Genomic DNA, 17,838 nt, shown 5'->3' on the forward strand with positions numbered 1-17,838 from the left:
TACAGAGATACAATTCCTTGATGAAATCAAGGACAGCTTTATGGACCAACTGGTGCAGGAGCCGACGAGAGAAGGAAAAATTCTAGACTTGGTCCTTAGTGGAGCGCATGATCTGGTGAGGGACGTTATGGTACTGGGGCCGCTTGATAACAGTGACCATAATATGATCAGTTTTGACATCGACCTTGAAGTAACTGTACACAGAAAGTCAAATACGTTAGCGTTTAACTTTAAAAAAGGAGACTATGATAAAGACACATTGGGGGGTAATTTTATTAAAAGCTAGTTTGATAAGTAACAGGTTTTCTGCATGACACCTACTGTAATTAACCAAAAGTTATCCCGCTTTAGTATGTCCATGTATGGACTAGATTTATAATAGGCAGTACCATATGCTAACACACATAGACAGATTTTACTTACCACAGTTCCCATTTTATGCAGTGGGATTTGTTTACTGATAATGTGTCTTAATGGCCTGCTAATTTGGTAGTGCTCTTCAGTAAATCTAGTCATTAGTGTTTAAATATTTTTCACTTTGAGACAGCATAATATTTGTTGATAGAGAGAGGGACCTTAATAACCTTTTTCAGCCACTTTAAAACTGTACTATCAGAATTTCTTCATATTTTTAACATTCTTTCTTTAAACCATTCAGATATGAAAGATAAACATACTTCTTTCTGTAATTCTAAAAGGATTGCTATCTTGCCTGTTTGCAGGTTGCAATGAATGCACACACTAAGCTAAAGGACATAGTGAGGATAAGTTTCCATGGCATTTCTAATAACTCTATTATATTACCATCTGGCTACTTTATATGTAACATTCAGAATGTGAGTATAAAAAATGATGTAAAGCTGGAATTATCTTCTTGATAACACTTGTTTTAAACACCACGCCACTAAATAGCTAAAAAGTCTCAAAAGTGAATGCATAAAGCATATAAAAGCTTACAAGAATGCCTACATAAATTCTTAAGATTAAAGTAATAACTTCTAGAAAAAGGTGGGAGAAATCACAGCTCAATAAATCTGATTCTAATGGTATTTGGGTTCCAGAAACTGCTTTCATTGTTCTCATGTGGATTACGCATAAAACAATACATTTGATGTATGATTTCAATTCCTCACGGAAAACTGTTCTATCTGCAAACAGCCTGTCAAACACACTTTAAAACCCCAGCCCACTAAGAGGGGGAAAAACACTGTGAGATGAAACTTGGGGAAAGCTTAGGTTCTGTGTGTGATGTTCATACCTGTACTGCTAAAAGATGAAGATCTAGGGAGCATTTAGATTTAAATGTATGCCAGTATGGGCAGAGAGTGACCTAGTAGTTAGCGTGGTGGACTTTGGTCCTGGGGAACTGGGTTCGATTTGCACTGCAGGCACGGGCAGCTCCTTGTGACTCTGGTTAAGTCACTTAACCCTCCATTGCCCCAGGTACAAATAAGTACCTGTATATAATATGTAACCTGCATTGAACCTGCTATGAGTGGGAAAGCACGGGGTACAAATGTAACAAAAAAAAAATTGTGCAAAAGCACTTTCAATATCCAGAGAATGAGCTTTATAGGCATATGTATGCCTATATAAGGGTCTTTTATTAAACCATGGTAAAATTTGCATCTATTGCAACATAATATGGGATGGTTACCACATGATAGCTGCATGGCAGCTATTGGAGGCATTCCCATTATTTTTTAATGTGTTAACATTCAGATTATTGCATGGTACCAGCTCCCAGTAAACAAGGTAGCATTTAGCGCCTTCTATGTAGAGGGAGTAAGTGGTCCTGTGTTTAGATAGTGAGCATCTGGTAGGTATAGTACATTAACTGCCAAATGCCTTCCATACCCAATCTCAACCCATGCCATGCCCCTTGAGAGAAAAAATCCACTTAAAGCCTGGTTTTCTTCACACTAACAGCAAAAATACCACAAATCCTGTTAACACGACTCTGCACTAGCAGTTAATGTGGCAAAAACTGCATGTTAAGTGCTTAATGTTCATTTAGTAAAAGGGCCCCTAAAGCTCTTAAGCATAAACAATTTAAGAATATAAGATAAAAAAAAGATTCCCAGAGCAAAATTTAGAAAATGAGGTTAACCATGCAATATTTAATTGTATTTAGCGTATTTGCATACATTTGTAAACTGCATCTTCAACCTGCTCTATGCGGTATATAGCAGCATTAAAGTACAGTGAACATTATCAACCCCTCAGCCTCTAAAACTGCATCTTCATCCTCTACTGACCTAACCTCCCGAAATGCAATCTTAAAAAGATGCATTTTCAATTCTTGTCTAAAAGCACCCAACTTCTATTCTTTTCTCAGTATAACGAAGAACATTTCATAACTCTAGGGCTTGAACAGAAAGAGTCCTATCTTGATGACAGGACTTCTGCATCACTTTAATACCTGGAACAGACACCAAAGTTTCACGTTTTTGAGCACAGATATTTAGTCAGAATATAGAGACTAAATCAAAACACTACCAAAGAGCTGCCCAGAGTTCAGTTTATAAGGGTCTTTAAATTGGGAGCTCTGGATGCCAGAGAATCTTTCAACCATGAAAGAACAGGAGGACATAGATTGTGACTCTGAGCAGGGCTATTTCACAGTTTAAAGGGAGAGAAAGGATTGCAACTTTTTAAGTGTTTAGATTTGGAAAGGAGGTGATCACAACTCTGAGAGCTGGGATAACATCTAGATTTGATCAGTTATCTCTGCATCTAGTTTTGGTTACCTAAATTTAATGCTTACAACTGAAATTCAGTGTAGAGAAACTCACTTCTCTCCTCCAATCCATCTGCTCTTGTCTGTCCACCCATTGTATAGGGTCCTACATTTATACGCTTGGGAGAAATTCTATAAATAACACTCAAAATTTCACGCCCTCAAAAATTGGTTATGAACAGTATTCTATAATGGGCGTTTCAGGATCGGTGCCCTTTATAGAATAGCACATAGTGCTGGAATTCACACTCAACTTTGGGTGTGAGGAGTTATACCAATTGAAACCAGATGTAAATCCCAGTGCGCAAGTTGTGTGCGGATTCCCCGAATTCTATAACACTGCATCCCCTGGCCTACCATGCCCCTCCTATGGCCACACCCCTTTGCAGATCTGTGCAGTAACATGCACATGTGTTTTCAGACGGATCTGCCATTTTTGCTCTGTTTCAGTGCCTTGCATCTTAGAATGCTTTTTACGCTGAAAATTTGGCATGGAAGTAGCACCATATATATAATTTTTCCCTTTGTGATTTCAGGATCCTAAATGTTTGCAATTGGAAGGGGGTGGATTTTTACTTAAGCAGATCTAGGCACCTAACTCAGTGGCATAGCTGGGTTCAGTTGGCCTCTAATAAAGAAATTAAGATGGGCCCTAATAAATCCTTGTTATCCATGGTAGTGGGGGACAAAGGGGTTAGGAATATTGAACAGGTGAATAAGGGGTTAAGAGTTAAAATTTCTCCTATTGTCTGGTTCCATTGTGGGGAGGGAGGGTAAGGGACTGAAGAGCAGGATTGGAGGTAGTGTGGCAATATTGTTGGAAGTAAATATAGTATCTGCTATACTTATTGCACCACTCCCCCCCCCCCCCCCCCCTCAAATTTTGATCCCACAAGTTCCTCTCAGTAGCAGGCAGCCCACGGTCCTAGCTGGAGTCACTCAATGGTAGCTACACCTACATCTTTTCAATATTGACCCCCAAGCCTTCAATGCAGCTGGAAAAACTTGTTAAATCATATTTTGTTGACCATGTGTTAATTTAATACAGCCATATATTTTAACTGCAACAAGAGCATGCAATTGAATAATAATGGATATATTAGCCATTATCCTGCAATACACCAGCTCATATTAAATAGTACATTATTTATCAAGGGTCTAAAATGTAATCTTACCTGTGACATTTGCATTCTGTGGAGATGACATGAGTGAATTCAGCTCAGAAGAGTAAAGGCCATTTATTTCACTGACCTAGAGCCTCTGTTAATGCCCAGGGAGAAACAAAAGAAAGAAATTGACAAGGAAAGTGGGTGATAGATGAAGGTGAGGAAAAGGAGATGTTAGAGGAGTGGAAGAGAGAAAAACATGGGAACTCCAAAGAAACAGAAGGAATTTACCTCTGCAAGGATCACAGCCATGTTTCTAAACCAGGGGTTCTCAACCTAGGGGACATACCTAGACAGGATTTTAGGATATCCAAAATAAATATGCATGAGATATTCATTTGCATAGAATGGAGGTAGAGCATGCAAATTTATCATGCCTATTCATTGCAGATATCCTGAAAACCTGACTGGCTAGGTGTGTCCCAAGGACGGGGTTGGAAACCCCTGTTCTAGACCATGCATTTCTGTGCTATGCCTTTGAATCATTTTTTATCCAAAGATGGGCATCTAATGTTCATCCATAACCGATTTGATCATGGCCTCCCTTTTCTGGTTTTGGTAAGCAGCTTCCAGTACTAGGGATCTCTTGTGGTAGAGTTCTCTTAACCATCTCTATCTCCTCATGGAATGATCTGCAGGATACAGGATCGCATCCAAGCAATTAATGGTAACAGATAATGCCTTTCACAGTTTTTCATTTGCTGGCATAGACTTCTTGTTACACTCTTTCCATAGGAGTGGTGAGCAGTGATTTAGGATCAGGTTAAGAGGAATGTCATTGTCCTTTGGTAATAGTGACGTTGCTTTTTTTGCTGCCTATCATTCCAGCAGTGTGATTCATCTTTTCATCACTGTCACTATGCCAGATTATTACATTACCTCCTTATCTGCCTTCATATGAAGTTCAAACCTCTCTTAGTCAACAGAAGAACATCTGAAAAGCCATGTTGGGTCATTTGAAGGTCTATCAATTCCAACATACTATCTCTGACAGCGGTCAGTTCAGGTCCCAAGTACCCAGCAAATCCCAAAAAGTTGATTTATTTCCCCTAGCTCATTTCTAGGGTTGAGAAATGACTCTACAAAATTCACCTAGCAAATAATTTTTTATGGACTTTCCCACCAGGAAATTGTCCAAACATGTTTTAAATATTGGGTGGATGAGGTGTTCTCTTGTTTTTCTGATATTTGAAAGGCTCACTATTCAACCATTTCTACAACACTCACGAGTTTATAAACTTCTGTCATATCTTCTCTCAGTCATTTTTTCTCCATGTTGAAGAGAACAGAAGAACATGAAGATTACTATCTAAGGTCAGACCAAAGGTCCATCAAGCCCAGTATCCTGTTTCCAAAAGTGGCCAATCTAGGCCACGTGTATCTGGCAGAATTCCCCAGATTCCATGCTGCTTTTCTCTAAACAGTTGATTTCCCAGCTACAATAACAACTTTTACCACATTATCTGACAACAAATTCCTGAGCTCAATTATTCATTGAGTGAAAAAAATATTTCCTCTGGATTTGAGATTTGTTTCATCATGTGTGAAGATAGTGATTTGGACTATTGTTTAATTACATAGAAAAATGTAAAAAAAAAAAAAAAAAAGTGAACTGAAGGTTTATAAATTAAGTTCAGATTGTGGATTAAATGATGTCTGCAATTGCAAAAAACTGAGTGAAATTAATGCAATTTAGTGTTTTAAGATTTCAAGCTGAGATTATGGGCTGATGAATGATCCTTATTAAATTAATAGAATACAAATATAAGAACATGGATTGGTGTTGTGACAGTAACCTTTCTCTTAGTATAAATAGATTCACTGACCATTCTTTTTCGATCTATTTGTTTGCTGATTGAGAGGGACTTTTTGTGGTTTATTTGCAATAAAATACATGTATGTTATAAAATACAAGTGTTCATTACAATTCTAACTCTGTTGTGCCCAAACTATGCCTCCAGGAATGTCTACACACACATTATATAAAAGTAGATACACTCATTCCATGTGTGTAATATTTATATAGGGATGTCAGCAAATGCATTTGTCGGCACATACAGCGGGAGCATCCTTTCACAAATTTACAGGGGCCAAATAGGGGCAATTATACATGGAAGAGCGGATATTCAATATTTTCATGTATATGTATAGGAGCCCTATTTCATAGAAATATAGAGAAATGGGCACCATATAAGGAGCTTAGCCCAGAAAGGTAAATTCGTTTCAGTTCCTGGCCATAATGAGCACTTTGATGAAACTTATCTGTGCCTCGCAACTGATACAAAAACTGATGAGGAAATTTTATAAAATGAACATGCATTTTCATTGTTGAATGAGAAATATACCTACACAGTTTTTGACCTGTCCCAAAAATGCCCTCTTGACATCTTTGCAACCTGGTCATGTACATGTGGAAATGGCAACTGTTTGATATTTACATGTATATATGCCACTATTTCTCCATGTAGATGCTTCTAAAATGACCTCAATGCATTATGTCTTCAGCAACTGAATATCAATGTTGAACATATAACTTCTAGGCCTCCCCATGTTCTGCCACATAGCAGGCCCCTTTTCTTGCTCAGTGAGATTGGTACAGAGGAAATTCGCCTGGGCGGAACACTGAAATCCCATGAAGACCACAAAGAGACAAGAACAGTGGGAAGTGAACCAGGCTCTTAGGGGAAAAATTAGAAAGGCTTCCGATTCTTAATAACACAAATTTTATTGATAGAAGACTCGACACAGCACTGTGATTTGGTCAAAAGCCTGCTTCAAGAGTTTTTCTATGTTGTCTGGATATATGAAACCATCCAAGGTTAAAAGTACCAAATGGCATTGAAAACATGTGGTTTTTAAAAAGACCCTTGGGGAAAATAATCATACTTTTGAGGTAAGCTGCAAATTGCCTATCTCAATGATATTGGACAATTTATAAACAAAACTGCCATTTGTATATCTGTTGTTTTTTAAAAACATTCCTTACACAGCCAGTACAGCCACCAACCACATAAGTACTTTTGAATATTGGCCTCTACATGTCTTATCTTTTTTTTTTAACTCTTTATTTATAATATTAAAAAATCTTTATATTCAAAAAATTAACTTTAGAATGATAATGGAAAATACAGCAACAATAAAAAAAAAAAAAAATCACTCATAACTATGAAAAGAAATAAAAAAGCCAGCAAAATATTGTCCAACTTAGTCCACAAATAACTTGGCCAAGATACAAGAAAATATACCACAAAGGAAAATTATTCATTAATACAAGATTAATTACTGGCAGCTTGGCCAGTACCCCGCACAGCTGTCTTTTATCTTTTAATGCAAGAGTATTATGAAAATATATATATATATATCAGCACAAGAATAAGAAGACATGAAAACATATTGATGCAGCAAATAAACAGGCAGCTTGATATTTTCGAATCAGTACTTTATATTCTAGTGACATGATATAGAGTAATAATGAAAAAGAATAAAATCTATATATATCAAGGCTTGTTTTATAAAGTCAATGAGATGTTGTGAACTCCCAGAGATTAATTGAAATACATTAGTTGATATTTTGAGTGAAATGAGTAGTTTTTTTTTGCTGTAAGAAAATGCAAGTCAAGCTAATGTGCTGGGGCATTTGTGTTGGTGCCTCGTCTGCTTTTGTTGGACATCAAACTAACTCTCTAAAAATGTTGATTTTGGCATGCATCACAAAGAGAGACTGAAGGGTGTTAAATTATTTGAAACTTCTCTGTTTTCCTTTCTCTCACACTTTTCTCTGTCACACAAAAATGTGCATTTTCTCCATCAACAAATGAGTGTTTCTAGGCTGAAGTGACCCCAGCCTCCCAATATGCCAAAGTGTTAATAATGCACCCAGGCTGTCATAATGACAGGTTAAATAAAGTCTTCACAAGCTGTCTATTAATCTGATTTTTTTTGTTTGTCGCTTTCTGTAGTTTCTTTATGGATGCTTCTTGTCTTGGTTTTGTGAGCAGCAAAGCAAACAGGCTTTGTCTTTGTTCACAGCTCTACTTAATTCCTTCCCTCAATTCATTAATCATCCCTTTGACTGTTTATACTAATGGCAAGTATGGCTAACACACTTAGCTGTTTCTTTTGTCTTAGTAGCACTCTTTGTGAAGACCAGAACGCTAATTATTAACTGTAAAGTGGCATTAAAAACCCTTAGATAAGTATTCAAAACTGCATTCATTGTAGTGCCTTACCACCTTGGGTCTCTCTTTTTTTTTTTCTTCTGTTTTTTTTTTTTTTTTTTTTAAGTATGGCGATGATTTGTTTCTTCTGTGGCACAGAACATCCATGCAAATATTCAGGCATATTCAGGAAGGTTTTTCCTGCAGTACTGTCCTAATTATGGCCCCTAAATCATCCAAGAAGTAGACTTCTTTAGATAGAACATTGCAAATAATAAAATGCATACAAATATTTTCTTTTCAAGATTTAAATGTGTTTATAGCTCTTTCATCAAATATTATGCAGAATATTTATATTTTAAAAAGCAATAAGACAGGGAAATGAGGACATCCTTTTCAGTATTTTAAGATGTATTTGTGATGCTATTTTAAATTATGATGGCAAGCTACCTTGTACTGAGAGTCACATACAAATGATAGACATAGGAAGAGAGAGTTTTAAGAATGCTAATGTTCCAGTAGTTGATATGTAAAAGGTTCAAAAATGAAAATGACTGGCTACCTGCTGAGAAAAGAAATAACCTACTTTATTTATTGATTGATTTATTTAAACATTTGCATCCCACATTATCCTACCATTGTGGGTGGGTTACAAAAAAATATACATAATAAAACATAGCAAAAATAGACTGGTTAAAACAATATCAAATATGTTGCAATAAAAAGCTATTAAGATGGAAAGGCTTTCAAAAATTATAAGCCTAAAGCTATTTCTAAATTGAATCACAGAGCTAATTTGTCAAATTTCAAGGGGGAGTGTATTCCATAAAAGAGCACCTTCTATATAGAAAGTTGAAGTGTGATATACATCCAGTCTAATGTGGTGCCAAAATGGTACATCAAGCAGTAATTTATCAGCTGAAAGAAGACAACGTGCTGGACTATCTACAAAACTGCTGTAAAATATTTTTCATGTCTCCTAACAAAGTTTTTTTTTCTCTATAGCAACATTGGGTATTATTAGGAAAGGTATGGAAAACAGGTGTGAGGATGTTATAATGCCATTATATCGTTCCATGGTGTGACTGCACCTTGAGTATTGTGTTCAATTCTAGTCGCCGCATCTCAAGAAAGATATAGTAGAATTGGAAAAGGTGCAGCGAAGGGCGACTAAAATGATAGCGGGGATGGGATGACTTCCCTATGAAGAAAGACTAAGGAGGCTAGGGCTTTTCAGCTTGGAGAAGAGACAGCTGAGGGGAGACATGATACAGGTATATAAAATAATGAGTGGAGTGGAACAGGTGGATGTGAAACGTCTGTTCACGCTTTCCAAAAATACTAGGACTAGGGGGCATGCGATGAAACTACAGTGTAGTAAATTTAAAACAAATCGGAGAAAAGATTTCTTCACCCAACGCATAATTAAACTCTGGAATTCGTTGCCGGAGAACGTGGTGAAGGCGGTTAGCTTGGCAGAGTTTAAAAAGGGGTTAGACGGTTTCCTAAAGGACAACTTCATAAACCACTACTAAATGGACTTGGGGAAAAATCCACAATTCCAGGAATAACATATATAGAATGTTTGTGCGTTTGGGAAGCTTACCAGGTACCCTTGGCCTGGATTGGCCGCTGTCATGGACAGGATGCTCGGCTCGATGGACCCTTGGTCTTTTTCCAGTGTGGCATTACTTATGTACTTATAATCAAAAGGATTACATTATGGTTGATGTACTTGGGGATAACAGGAACTCTACTTGAAATGGAGAAAAGCCTCAATTATAAAATAATGAAGGAAGTACTTCCTAAAGCAGGAAGTATATTGAAATAGTTGTCATTCAGATTCTACTTAAGCTGGATTTAAAAAACCAACAAAAAACAAACCTCCATTTAGCATTCATCAGATTCAAGTTATGTCAGCCTCTCTCACAGAGCCACCTTAATCCTGCAGTACAGAGCAGGGTGTGGCTCAGCCTAGGCAAAGCACAGAGGGTATGTTTCAGGCAGCCAGATAATATCTCTGAGCAGAGGCAGATCAGGGAGGCCCTTGAGCATATGCCTTCACCACAGATGTCAAGCAGCAAAATTTATTGCAGGTGGACCAAATTTTACCTTACAATCTTGTGAAATCCTAATCCTGATTAACCTTGAAGGTCAAGACAAAGACTTGTGTACCCTGAGACTCTGGGGCCCTGTCGTGGACGGGGCTGCAGGAAAATTATTATTGCATTACAAGAGACTTTTAGTCTTCAGATTATCAGGCCTATGAAGGGAACAGGATTTAACATTCTTTTGAATGCAAATGGGGGGGGGGGGGGGCATAAAGGGTCATGGATTTAATATAGAACCAAAGCAATTTACATATATACAGGTACTTTTATCTGTCCCTAGTAGGCTCACAATCTGAGGCCTCGATGATCAATAGTAAATGCGGGTGCTGGAGGCCACAAGTGCCTGCATTTATTAAGTACTGATGATCAGAGGGCTCTGGCGCGAGCGAGCAGGGAATGCCGCAGAGCTCATTAAAATGAGATTTAAATGAGCACTCCAGTGTTTCACCCATATGATCAGAGCACTGTGCTCTGATCATATGGGCCGAATAGCGCATAACTCGCTAAGCATATTCTGTAACGCAGAGCGCCTAAATTCTAATGTGTGCAGTTCAAAAGGAGCATGGTTATGGGTGGGGAAATGGGCATTTCGTGGGCATTCCAAAATTTGCACACATATGCATGTAAATACCAACATTTCCACAAAAGCACTATTCTGTAAATATGCGCATGCCGGTTTCTTTTTAATAATGTCGTGTGGACTGCATTGCTGGATCTGCTTTTTTTTTTCTGTTGCTCCTGCTGCAGATCTGAAGTGCCTCTGAGTTGCTACAATGAATGCATGTCTTACATAGCATGTATTATACAGGAATGCATACACATGGGCAGAGTCTGGGCACCCAGACCTCACTAGATAAGTTTAAATCTTAAGACCTTTTTATTTGATGATATCTTTAATTAAATCACCTATAGTATTTGTTCTCTTTAATATGGATTTTTAGCAATCGCTCCCAGCATGAGCCTGTGAGCTATAACTTTGAGCCTCTCTATTCTTCATTTTTTTCAACCTTTCTCTTCTCTTTTCTGTGTATATTGTACTTCTCCCCATTTCTCTTCCCTTTCTTTTTTACCCTCACCATTTTATTTCCTTTTTACTCTTCTTTTATTGTACTAGTATTGCAAATCACTCAGATAATCTTTTGATGGGCGTTATAATAAACACTTAATAAACTTAAAAACTTGCTGGCTATTGGTTGCAACTAGAGACTGTTACATTAAACAGCAGTTGATATGCTGGGGGCCCAGATGATAGTAGCAGTTCTCCAGTTCTCTTAGCCTGAAAGTCAAGCTGATCTGTCGCCCATTTTACTGAGAAATGGTGGATGGTTTACTGTGGTGTCAGGGGTGTCTTGGTATATGTAATGAATGTTGGATAATTTTAATTGCTCATGTTATGCAGCTTCTAGCTTGGAAAGTTCTAACAAAATGGTAGTGATATTGTGAGGAACAAAACCCATTGAATCTGTAAATTCAATAGAGAGTCATGATCCAAGATGGCAATTGATAGTGAGACATTGCATTGAAAGCTCCAATGTTAGTTTCCTTTGACCTGTTTGTCGTTTCTCATTTATCATTGTTTGAATGGGGAAGCACAAAGGGTCAATCCATGTGAACCCCTCCATATCTTTGGGAGGATCTACATTGCACCAGGCCTGTGTACCAGAGCTGCTCATGGTACATCAGGTGTGGTTTCCCTTGGAATGGCTGGAGAGTGATACATCTCAAGCCCTGTGAGTTGTTTATATGAAATATATTGCACTTTAAATTTCCAATAAATTGTTAAGCATATCCTGTCAAAAAACATAATATTTTCTGAAGCTTTGCAGAATGTCTAAGGTGATATATGATCAGTATAAAAACAAAACTCCCTAGGAAAGAATAGTGTTCATGCCAGCAAATATTGTGGTAGTTGGGTACTGTCCAGTAGGATTACACAAAACATGAAGAATGATTGTAGGTTTTGTAACTCTCCAGATTTTTATGAAGCTTTCTGGTAAAGAATAGTGGAGGGCAGGGCTCGGTGTGTTGAACTGGTAATGAGATTTTTTGTGGCCCCCTATCCAGGACTATAGATAACTTATGGAAAAAAATAGGGATATAAAGTAGTGATTTTCTACAGATGGTAGAGCTTCTACAATTAGGATATATGTCTGCATTGTGGAACACAGTAATTTGACTGACTGGATGGCTTAGTAGGTCATCTTGCCATCAAATACTGTGTTACTGTTTAGAGAACAACGTTCCCTCTAAGTTGCATGAGAGCTGTCCACTCACTTTCTTGCAAGTGGAATGGTACATCAGTGCTTGTCCCTTGCGATTGAAAACGTGATACTCATGCACCACCCTTGTCATCAGGAACACAGGTGGAGGACTCCAATGCAGCTTAGAGAGAACATTGATGAAGAAATCACCACAAAACAGATATATGTATTTGGCTATTTTAGTAAAATGGAACTAGTCCTTAATTGCTCTTTGATTCCTATGGCTAGCTTAAACCATTAGTCAAACTAAGTAGTCACCCAGACAGCAGCTTGTGGGGAACAGCAAAGGGCAGGAGCAGTCAAAACAAAATAATAGATAGCCAGCCAATTCAAAGCATCATTGGCAGATGTCTTTGCCAGCAGGAAGTGTGAATAAGTTTCAAATAGCCCGTTTACCTGAATAAATAGCAATTTACCTGGTTAAGGGGGGGTCTTTTACTAAGGTGCGTTAGTGTTTTTAGCTTGCACTAAAAATCATCTGGCACTAATCGCTGAGACGCCCATTATATTCCTATGAGTGTCGCAGCATTTAGTGCCAGCTGATTTTTAGCATTAGTAAAAGATCCCCTAAGTGACTTTTGGAAATTGCCATCATTACATACAAGTATGTACATACAAAATACAATTTTAATAGTTAAACTATGATACCCATGTATTCATTTTTACAGAATTGTTCTGAGATGGGCAATGTTGGGATAATCATGGTTCAACTCCTTAAGCTGTGGTAACTAAACTCGTTCAACTTCTGCACATCAATATGACCACAACTTGATGGGTGGGGGGGGGGGGGGAACCATTGTTAAAGCCTTTCTAATTAAAAATTATACATGGGTAGTCTGACCACAGAACTAGCTCAGTAACATAGCACAAACTTAAATAATAATAATAATAACCCCCCCCCCAAAAAAAAAAAAAAAAAAAAAAGTGGAAAAAGACTGACAACCAAGCCATCACACATGGCCTAAGCTGAAGAAAGGCCTTCCTCTGGACTTGTATGCTTTTGGCAACATCGGGAACATAATCACCCTTTGTCCTTGAAAAGGAACTTCTTTAAACTTGAATAGGTTGTATAGAAGAATTATTTATCAGACTCAAAACATAATCATTATGGCTCTACTAGAGATGTCAGATGATGACTCCAAAGAACTATCTGTTGAAGTCTTTATCTCCCCTTCTTCACCATTTTCTTTTTTCCCATTGGGAGATAGTAAATCTTGGAAATGACTATACCCTCTGTCTCTTCTTTAAGCCATTTTTTAAACACCTAAACCACAGTTCTTTTAGTGCCAATAACCTTGTTTTTGGAAAATTCAAAAGTCTCAAGTTCTTATTCTTAATGCAGTTCTCCAGTACCTCTAGTTTGAAATGTAGAATCAAATTTTCCTTAAGAAAGGTAGACCCGGTCTTCTGGACCATAGCTACCTATATTCTCCAGTTCCCAATGCTGCTCTTCAAATCTTTCAACATAACATCTTGTTCGCTAAGTTTAGCCACCAGTTGCCTTATAAATTTTGAAGTCCCAGACAATATGCAGCTCCATTTTAGAAAGGATGTAGAAGGCAGAATTGAGACATTCAGTTCAGGGCATCTCAAGTTTCACTAGTATTTCAAAACAGAATCTGTCGACATAGAGCTTGTTCTAAAATACAGGAGAAATGGATATTTATGTGTTGGGTATTTGCAGTATAAACATCCATTCTAGAAAAATAAATGTAAAAAATTTGAACAGGTTGAGAACCAGCACATACATGGTTATGCTGTAAAATATTCTAAATACTCAACCGGAGCTTGTAGTATATCAACTCGTTCATAACAGTTCTTTGTAAGCCACATTGAGCCTGCAAATAGGTAGGAAAATGTGGATACAAGGTGCAATAAATAATAATAATAAACAAATCATATATTGAGATATCTAGAAACGTTGATGTCTTAATTATTATTATAGGAGGAAAAGCCTCAAACAAACACTGTGAAACTCCATCATTGTCAATCCTTACAATGACCTTAGGGAGGCCCACGCATTCATCACTGGCAAAAAAACTTCCTGTCTTTATTGTTTTTGAAAGTTCACACAGACTTTTCAAAACAGCTCTTAAATTAGAAAGTGAAAAGAAACTTATCTTTCCAACTGCCCTGTCTTCTGCTCATTCTCTGACCACTAACCACAGCCCAATGTGGTATCTACTGGATGAAGCAGTAGAGATCTAGCTCTTAAAATTCCAGCCTGTGGATACCACGGACCCTGATGCAGGAGTCAAAACCTTGGCCAAAGTTGGGCCATGGTTAGTGGTCAGAGAATGAGCAGAAGACTGGGCAGTTGGAAAGATACGTTTGCCAGTGATGAATGTGTGGGCCTCCCTAAGGTCATTGTAAGGATTGACAATGGAGTTTCCCAGCGTTCGTTTGAGGCTTTTCCTCCTATAATAATAATTAAGACATCACCATTTGTAGATATCTCAATATATGATGTGTTTATGCTGTAGAATAGCCATTTAGAAATATAACTGTATTTTCCTGATGCTGTCATAGAGACCAGTATCTCTTGCCAGTTTGGCTTTTGAGGGGGACAAAATCCACTGGGGGATTAAGGGGTCAATCTACCCTAATCCCTCTAGTGCAATGCTGCTCAATCAAACCAGTTTGACAAAAATTATACCTGCTTGGTAGCAGGTATAAATCCTGACATTAATTTGTTAAGACATCAATATTTATTCCCCCTCTGAAATAGGGAATAAACGTGTATCTTCTAGACATTCCCTAGTCGTACCCAAAACACACCCAGACCATGCCTCCATGCCATTTGCACATACATGGGTTTTTGACATGAATATCACAGATTTGTAAAATGGGAACTCAGGGCCCCTTTTATCAAGCTGTGTCAAAATGGGACCTGCGCTGGTATCAGTTGTGAAGACAAGGCTTCTCCTCCTGCTCTCCTGCAGGCCTCATTGGCCTGTGGCTCCTGAGCAGGACTCCAGCTGATCTCTTCCCAGCACCCTGGGCACACCAACCTTCAGGCTCCTAGGTCCCTTGTTCGCTCAGGGTGACCTAGTTCTTAATATGCAAATTAGATGTAGATTAAACAGCATATTCATCAGGCAACTCTTTATTCCAGCCCCCTGGGCACACTTCTTCCAGCTTAAACACTTTCACAGGTCTTCCCACTGAGCCTCCCACACACAGACACCTGGGCTCAGTACTAACAGCCTTCTGTCCTGGACAAGATGTTTTCCCCTCACCAGGAGTATACAGCTCTGTCCTCCAGCCCCTGGCTGCTAGCTCATTGTTCTTAATACACAGTTCTAACCACAACCAGACTAACAAAATTCTCCAGAGTCCAGCCGTACCTTCAAAGGGGGATATTCTTCTTTCATCTGCTAGGTCTCCAGCTCCTCTCTCTTCTCTTTCCTTTCAAAACTTAGGTAGGTATAAGGTGTTTAATTAGCTTCCTCCTCTTTAGGCTCTTCTCCCTAATTCCAGGCAGGACCCAGCCCATAATACCTTCCACCTGTTTCCACCCCAGACTCTCCTCGGTCCTAGCAACCTCACCTGGTCATTCCCCGTTACTGGCTCCCTCTAGTGACTCATTCGGGACATTTTTTCCCTTATTTCTATGGGACCCATCGCCCTCTAGTGGCCTACCCAGGACAGGACAGCCCTTACTCTTCACACAGTATGGTTTTTGACACGTGCTGAGGCCCCCTTTTACTGCAGTGGGTAAAAGGTAGGTCTCGTTTTTTTTGCAGGAAATGGCCATGCGGCAAGTAAAGCACTTGCTGCATGGCCATTTCAAGGGGGAGGGGGGAGCCCTTACCACCAACCCCATTGAGGCTCCCGTGCTAACCTGATGGCATGCTGGGGGTGAGAAGTACCGCCGGGCTGCTGCTGTAGCCCGGCGGTACTTCCTTTTTAATGAGCCGTAAGCCCTCATTGGGTTTACTGCTGCTTTGTATAGGGGTTCTAAGACATTTATAAAATATAAACGTTTAAGTAATACACAAGACCTTATTCTGCCCTTTTCAGTTGGGGGATAGGAAACTATTGGGTCAGTATTTAAACACCAGCTGCAGCATTTAAATTATTCATGCATATTCAACACCACTAACCAGAAATCTAGCTGCACTAAATGAACTTAAAGTGCAGTCAGCAGTACCTCTGTATGGATATTGACCATATAGGTGCACTATCCAGATAAATTTAGGACAGCCTTTATGCTGGCCTGAATTTATCTGGATAACTGTGAAGAAGGCTGACTGAATATTACTGCTATCTGCATTGTTGAACAAAATGCCCTCGCTCTGCCCTGGCAGTATCTGGATTGTTAATGCACTCAAGCTTGCAAATAATTAATATGAAACTCAAAAATCACAGTATCACACTAACTGTGTTAATTAGTAAGAAACAGAAATCCGCTGTCACCCACAGATCAATCCAAGTCTTCTACCATGTGAAATGTGGAGAAAAAAGGGGATTCAGTAACACCACCCAGCCAGCCCAAGATTGTCGGGCTATAAGGCATGGGCCCGGCGCAGCATCATCTAGCCCCCCAAAAAACTCCACCCTATCAAATGTTCAATAATATAAAAAACTAGACTTGAAAGATCCTAGGAGTAGACAATGGATATATCTCTGTATCAAACAATTGAGATCCCAGTGTATATCAATCTCGAAAAGTATGTAGGTGTTTCTGCTATACAATATGCTATTATTGAAATGCCACAGATGACTTATCTTGACTCCCAATGTACTAGTGTCAAATCCACAGTCTGTAGCTGGATCATAACCCAACAGGGAAGTCCCCGTTACGCTGTCGCTGCTTCAGGGGTTTTATGCACTTGTAAAGACTCCAAAACTTGTGCTCATCTGCTAACGCACCTCGATATCAACACACTCCCATATCTCTTGTGCTGCACTACGAAGACAAGCCTGTAACTGGCTCACATATGCCTTCCATTTATTCATTAATGGCATGGGGCTCCACCCGACCTCTGAACCAATCAGGGAATATCAACACAAAGCCACATCATCATTTGAACCAACCAATCCTGCAAGACCACCGATATGCCAGGACACGTTCGTTCACTTCAAAAAAATGCAGCCCATTCAACTTGAATGTTGAGCCCTTCCGGTTCCATGGTGTTCATGGTGTTCAAAAATTGTCCATTTTTGTTCAATTTGTCGCAGTCGTCGGCTGAAGTCTCCCCTGCATTGTGTAGGTTGTAGATGTTCCAAAACTATACACAGTAGATCATCAAATTCATGTTTTGCTATTTCACAATGATTGACCATCGGAGCATCACGTTTCAATAGCTTCAGGCACGAACGATGTTCCATTAATTGTGTCTTTAAAGGTCTAGTAGTGTGGCCAACATACAGTAAGCCACAGGGGCACTTAATTAGATA

General features: G+C 38.8%; 1 protein-coding gene across 1 annotated transcript in view; it reads left to right on the plus strand.

Moving 5' to 3' along the window:
• LRMDA (leucine rich melanocyte differentiation associated) overlaps positions 1-17,838 on the plus strand; it is a 2,054,983-nt gene that overhangs the window by 1,574,332 nt on the left and 462,813 nt on the right. The window lies entirely within an intron of this gene.

The sequence above is a fragment of the Microcaecilia unicolor genome, chromosome 5 (assembly GCF_901765095.1).
Source record: "Microcaecilia unicolor chromosome 5, aMicUni1.1, whole genome shotgun sequence".
NCBI classification, from domain to species: domain Eukaryota; kingdom Metazoa; phylum Chordata; class Amphibia; order Gymnophiona; family Siphonopidae; genus Microcaecilia; species Microcaecilia unicolor.